The sequence below is a fragment of the Chiloscyllium punctatum genome, chromosome 18 (genome assembly GCF_047496795.1).
Source record: "Chiloscyllium punctatum isolate Juve2018m chromosome 18, sChiPun1.3, whole genome shotgun sequence".
In the NCBI taxonomy this organism is placed as follows: Eukaryota; Metazoa; Chordata; class Chondrichthyes; order Orectolobiformes; family Hemiscylliidae; genus Chiloscyllium; species Chiloscyllium punctatum.
In genome coordinates, this window is record NC_092756.1 from 73667287 (window position 1) to 73674040 (window position 6754).

At 51.2% G+C, this 6754-nt stretch overlaps 1 non-coding gene across 1 annotated transcript; it reads left to right on the top strand.

Annotated features, from left to right (window-relative positions):
• Window positions 1-6135: 6135 nt before the first annotated feature.
• On the top strand, window positions 6136-6208 carry trnar-ucu (transfer RNA arginine (anticodon UCU)). The gene has a single exon. It is a non-coding gene; the product is annotated as a tRNA-Arg (tRNA).
• The last annotated feature ends 546 nt before the right edge of the window (window positions 6209-6754 follow it).

The following is a 6754-nucleotide window of genomic DNA, read 5'->3' on the forward strand; positions in this document are numbered from 1 at the left end:
GTGAAAGCATATATCTTGGGAGGATATTTAATTGCTCTAAAGATACCACGTATCTGAAAGTTCCCTGCAGTTAATAGATCAATGGGACAGGAATTACCTATTATATCACAAAGTAAGTCTGTTTCTCTCTGCTGAACTTCTACTCAGCTAAAGATTGACTCTGCCTGTTGTGTGACATGGCTTTTAATTTCCACTGATCAACCAGATGAACATTAGTAACACAATGTAATTAAACTCAACTTTCCTTCAGTAATCTTGTTGGTGATGCAGACAAAGGGGGACAAAATTTGGTTGGCGGTTCAACTTGATTTTATGAACAAAATATTAAAACAGATTGTCAGCATTTCCCAAATTCCCACAATTTTTACTCACTCTATAGCTCTATCCATCTGAGAAAGGATATTAACTGGAACAATCGATGTTGAGCCATTGGAATCTCCTTCCTGTCCCGATATAGGGCTGGCTCTCTTCCACAAAGGGGGGTCTCGCAAGTTCGGGCAGATCTTTCTACTGAGACAGGAAACAATTTCTCTTCATTCTGAGGCACCAAGAGGGTCTGAGAAATGAAGGGACAATGTCATAACTGGTCAGAAAGGCCTTAGACAGTGTTCTTTAACTGTTACACCTTGACAGCAGCTGCTCCATATTTTCGTGTGTCCCACAACATGTCATCCTCGATCTTGGAACATGCTCAGCTGTAGCACTCGTTTCAGGTCAACACTTTCCACAGAGAGTACAAGATGGGAGCCTGAGGGCCCTAATGAATAAGGCCCTGGCTTCCCTGAGCTGGTAATTGTTGGTTCAAGTCCCATCAGATGGGCTTGGGTTTTAAGCCTGGGCTTTGTTGCTGATTTGCATTCCATGTCAACTTCATCTCAATCCATGCTGACTGAATTTTTCATCGACAGTACTCTGTTAAAAATCACTGTGCCTACGTTGAGATTATGGCAAATGATGTGGCAGAGAAACTTGCACAAGGTAATTCCGGGATTTGGGAGATCTTGGGGTGAATTGTCTGAAAGAGACAGCACAGCCCCAATGGGCTGAATGCCCGCGAAGATTCTGTTGATTTGTCCTCAATGCAGCTTTTTGCAACATCTCCACTTTCCCCTTCCCCACTAACTGCAAATATCTTGAAAGTGCTGCACACAATAACATTGAGCCCTTTTCCTTCTGCTCCATTTGCCTCAAACTGTGGGTCTGCAAAGTTGGAGTTGAGTTGATTTCTCAACTGGGAGAAAGTGAGCACTGCAGATGTGAGAGATCAGAGTCAAACTGTGTGGTGCTGGAAAAGTACAGCTGGTCAGGCGGCATCCGAGGAGCAGGGGAGTCAATGTTTCGAGTATAAGCTCTTCAGGCCTATGCTCGAAATGTCGACTCTCCTGCTCCTCGGACGCTGTCTGACCGGCTGTGATTTCTCAAATGTCCGTCTGGGGCCAAATGGGAGGCGAGATCAATTTATCAAGCAGCCGACAATTTAGCATGAAATGGAAGGGGCAAAAAACAATCAGTAAGAGTAGAAAACTCAGAAAAAAACAATATGACAGGGCAGGGTTCAGTATTTAAAGTTTGCCATTTGTCCTTGATGGGTGTATCCCCAACAGCCTAATGGATAAGGCACTGGTCTCCTAAACCTGGGGTTTTTGGATTTAAGTCCCATCTGGGGTGTCAGGTTATTTCTGGCTTGTTCACAGTCAACGTTATTTCTAATTGACTTTGGAGAAATCCCACTTGTCTGCTTTCAGCTGATGGGAAGTGGTGCCCAACATGTTCTTGCTCAAGATTTTCGGGGATCTGCAGGATGGGGGGTGAATCGTCTGAAAGAGACAACACAGTCACAGTGGCTGAAAATCTGCTGAGATTCTCCTGGGGATGACATGGTGGCTCAGTGGGTAACACTGCTGCCTCACAGCGTCAGGGACCTGGCTTTGATCTCTCCCTTGGGTGACTGTTTGTGTAGAGTTTCCAAGTTGGCTCCGTGGTTAGCACTGCTGTCTCATAGCATCAGGGACTGAGGTTCAATTTCAGCCTCTGGTGACAGTTTGTGTGGATTTTGCACTTTCTCCCCGTGTCTGTGTGGGTTTCCTCCAGGTGCTCCAGTTTCCTCCCACAAGTAAATTAGCCATGCAAAATTGCCCAGACTGTTCAGGGATGTGAATGTTGGGTACATTTGTCAGGAGGACATGTAGGGGAGTGAGTCTGGGTGGACTTGTTGGGCCAAATGGCCTGTTTCCACACTGTATGGATTCTATGAGAAAGACATTTGGACAGGTACATGACAGGAAATGCTTGTGTGGATGTGGACCAAGTGGAGGCAGGTGCAATTAGTTTTAAAGTTAACGGCTCCATGACACTGCCCCTTCACTTTGGGAGAGGAGTACGCCAAGGCGGCCCCCTGTCCGGCCAGCTGGATTCCCTGTGCGTGGAGCTTGTCGTGTGCCTCTTGTGGAGGAGGTTGTCGGGGCTGGTTCTGCACAGTGCGGGCACGGGGGTGGTCATCTCAGCCTACACTGACCACGTGCTCCTCCCTTTCACCGACCCTGCTGACCTGGGGAGGATGTGTGAGTGCCAGGGCTTGTACTCAGCGGCCTCTTCCACCAGGATCAACTGGGCCCAATATTCCAACAACTCGTCAGTCCGTGGTGGGTGGAGTCTCTGCTGGAGGAGTTACGGGGGTTCAGCTGGAGTACCACCATCTCCTCGACCTGGGGGTCTACCTCAGCCCAGCTGAGGAATCCTGGCCGGGGAACTGGCAGGAGCTGGAGGCCAAAGTCTCACCTCGCCTAGGCCTCTGGACAGGACTGCTCCGAGTGCTGTCTCACAGGAGTCGAGTGTTGGTCATAAACCAGCTGGTGCCTGCCATGCTGTGGTACCGGCTGGTCACTTTGGTCCCTCCTCCTGGTTTTGTCGCTGACATCCAGAGAATGTTGGTTCACTTCTTCTGGGACAAAAAGATGCACTGGGTCACTGCGCAGGTCCTGAGTCTCCATATTGAGGGGGACGGTCAGTCGCTGGTGTGCGTTCACACCCAGGTAGCGACGTTCCACCTTCAGACCTTGCAGCGATACCTTTACATTGAGCCTCCCCCTCGGCGGGGTGCCCTGGTGACGTATTTTTTCCACCAGGTGCGTAACCTCAACTACGACACTCAGCTCCTGTTCAGGGACCGTGATGGTTTGGAGGTCACTCTCAGGACACTGCCTGTCTTTTACCAGGACCTGCTCACGGTCTGGAACATGGTCGAATCGCGTCACGCCTACCCTCCGGCAGGAGTAGCGGCTGTTGTCAGGGAGACGTTGCTCAGGAATCCGCACCTCCGTACTCGTGGGTTCGAGTGACTGTCGGAGGGGAGGGCCGTGACTGTGAGGGTGACCAGGGTCGGGGACGTGCTGGATGGTGGGGGCCTGGGCTGGACGCTGCCGCAGGATATAGCGAGCAGGGCAGCGGTAGACGTCCGGTACGTGGCCACCGCCATCCGACGCCTTAAAACGACGGTGCTCAGACCCCACGTAGTGCCCCAGTTGGAGGATGCTCAGGTGTGCGGTGGGATCCCATCTGCACTCACTCCTGCCCGGACGGAATTTCACATTGGCCCCAGGGTCCTGTATTTCCTGCGGGAGACTGTGCCCCACAACCTGAGCTGTCTCTAGAGTTTTAGTTTTGTCCCTTTCAGGGGTGTATCACAGAGGGCCCTGTCCAGACTGCTGCTGCACACCCTCATCCACCTCCCGGACACACCCTGGCGTGCCCATTTACCACCGGGCGGTGGGGACCATCCCCAGTGAAGGGCTCTCTACATGGGAGTCCTCCCCCTTTCTCACGGGGATCTGGGTTGGAGGGTATTGCACGCGGCAGTCCGCAGATTGCGGTGGTTCACGGACTCCCAGCCCAACTGCTTGTTCTGTGGTGCTGTGGAGTCCATGGAACAGGGCGCTTGCACTCCCTTTTTAGCTTTCTGGGAAACCTTCTCCTCCGTTTCTGGTTGGACTTCAACCCCACACTCCCCATCATTGGGCACCCAGTGCCGAGGGGGGAGGGTTGGTCAGAGGATCTCCTCGTGGGTCTACTCCTGGGCCTGGCCAAACTGGTTGTTCGGGTCAATCGCCTGACCCTCTTCCGCGGTTACGTTCGAGCCCGGGTGTCCCTGGAGAAGGAGCACGCAGTGTCTACCAACATCCTTGAGCTGTTCAGAGAGTGCCCTCCCCCTCACTGTTTGGTCACACAGCATTGCCCTTTGATGCTTGTCACTGGCCACTCGGGTGTTTCCTTTCTTCCTGATGGTGGGAATTGAATAAAGATTTGTCCATCTGTTGTCTTTCACTGTGTCTCACACCTGCACACACACAACATGGGTGCTGGGGAAAATATAAGCACTACCACAGTTAGGCAGCAGTGCCGGGGTAAAGAGAAAAACATATATAACCTGGAGATTTAGAATCCCCTCAGTCCAGGGCACTGACTCTGTGCTGGCTGAGCCACAGTCAGTGTGTTCTTGGAAAACAAAACTTAAAAGCTGCCATTTTAATATCACATATGTGGTCCCTGTGGCCTAATGGATAAGGCACTGGCCTCCGCAGCCAGGGATTGTGGGTTCAAGTCCCATCTTGGGTGTCTGACCTTTAACCCTTGTCTTCGTGGCTGATCTTCGTCTGAGGTCAAGTCAATTCCTCATCTTCTCTAGAAAGGTCCCCAGCTCGGTGTTGGGTTGGTGGCACCTTGTGTCAGAAAAACACAGAATGTTGAGGATATGCAGGATATTGGGGTGAATCGTCTGAAAGAGACAGCACAGTCACAATGACTGAAAACCTGCTGAGATTCTCCTGGGGATGGCATGTTGGCTCAGTGGGTAGCACTGCTGCCTCAGTGTGAGGGACCTGGCTTTGATTCCTCCCTTGGGTGTCTGTTTGTGTCGAGTTTGCACATTCCCCCCATGGGGTACTCCGGGTGCTTTGGTTTCCTCCCTCTTTTTTTTTATTTCAAAAATATACTTTATTCATAAAATGATTTGATGGTCTGTGCATTTGATCATGCCATACATATGTCCATATTTACAAACACAGATTCGAATTTATCCTTGTCATTTACAATCCTGTGCATTTTTCAATCTTGTACATATACATATATTTGGCTGAGGCATCAGCAGAGCCCAAAAAAACATCTGCATGGGCCCCCTGTTCTTCTTTAGGCAGGCCGATCTTACACGGTGGTCTTTCCCCACCGCGCCTTGGCGGCAGCTGCCCCAAGCTTCAGCGCGTCCCTCAGCACGTAGTCTTGGACCTTGGAATGTGCCAGTCTGCAACACTCGGTCGGGGTCAACTCCTTCAGCTGGAAGACCAACAGGTTTTGGACCGCCCAGAGAGCGTCCTTCACCGAGTTGATGATCCTCCAGGCGCAGTTAATGTTCATCTTGGTGTGAGTCCCGGGGAACAGGCCGTAGAGCACGGAGTCCCGCGTCACGGCGCTGCTCGGGACGAACCTCGACAAGCACCACTGCATTCCTCTCCAGACTTCCTCTGCATAGGCACATTCCAGAAGGAGATGTGTGACAGTCCCGTCCCCCCCGCAGCCACTTCGAGGGCAGCGTGCGGTGCGGCAGAGAGTCCAGGCGTGCATAAAGGATCTCACAGGCAGAGCCCTTCTCACCACCAGCCAAGCCATGTCTTGGTGCTTGTTGGAAAGTTCTGGCGATGAGGCATTCTGCCAAATGGCTTTGACAGTCTGCTCAGGGAACCGCTCGACAGGATCCGCCCTCTCCTTTTCCCGAAGGGTCTCAAGGACGATACGTGTCTGTTGATTTGTCCTCAATGCAGCTGTTTGCAACATCTCCACTTACTCCTTCCCCACTAACTGCAAATATCTTCAAGGTGCTGCACAAAGTAACATTGAGCCCTTTGCTATTTTCTTGTCTGCTCCATATTCCTCAGACTTGAGTTGTGCAAAGTTGGAGATTGGTTGATTTTCTCGTCTGTCCGTTTGGGGACAAATGGGAAGTGAGATTGATTAATCAAGCAGCCAACAATTTCGCATGAGATGGTAGGGGTCAAAAACAATCAGTGAGAGGATAACACTCAGAAACACACAGTATGAGAGGTCGGGTGCAGTACATAAAGGCTGTGATTTTCAGCCTGCTGTGTGGCCCCAGTGGCCTAATGGATATGGCACTGGCCTTCTAAACCAGGGATTGTGGGTTCGAGTCCTATCTGGGGTGTCAGTCACTTGCCCTTTGTCAACTTGATTTTTAATCTACTTTGGGAAAATCTCCATGTCTGCATTCAGTTGATGGGAAGTGGTGCCCCACATCTTCTTGCGCAAGTTTTGCATGAATTTGTAGGATTGAGGTGAATCGTCTGAAAGAGAAAGCATAGTCACAATGGCTGAAAACCTGCTGAGATTCTCCTGGGGATGGCATGGTGGCTCATTGGGTAGCACTGCTGCCTCACAGTGTCAGGGACCTGGCTTTGATTCCTCCCTTGGGTGACTATTTGTGTCGAGTTTGCACATTCTCTCCATGGGGTACTCCGGTGGTTTGGTTTCCTCCCTCAGTCCAAAAGATGTGCAGGTTCAGTGGATTGGCTTTGGGGAATGCAGGGTGAGAGGATAGGGGTTGGGCCTGGATGGGATGCTCTTCAGAGTGTCAGTGGGGACATGATGGACTGAATGGCCTCCTCCCACCCCACTCTAGGGCTTCTCTGAACAAGTTTGGAGCAGATGGTCAGAGCTCCACTGCAAGGCCCAGTCAAGGCTTCGCGAAGGG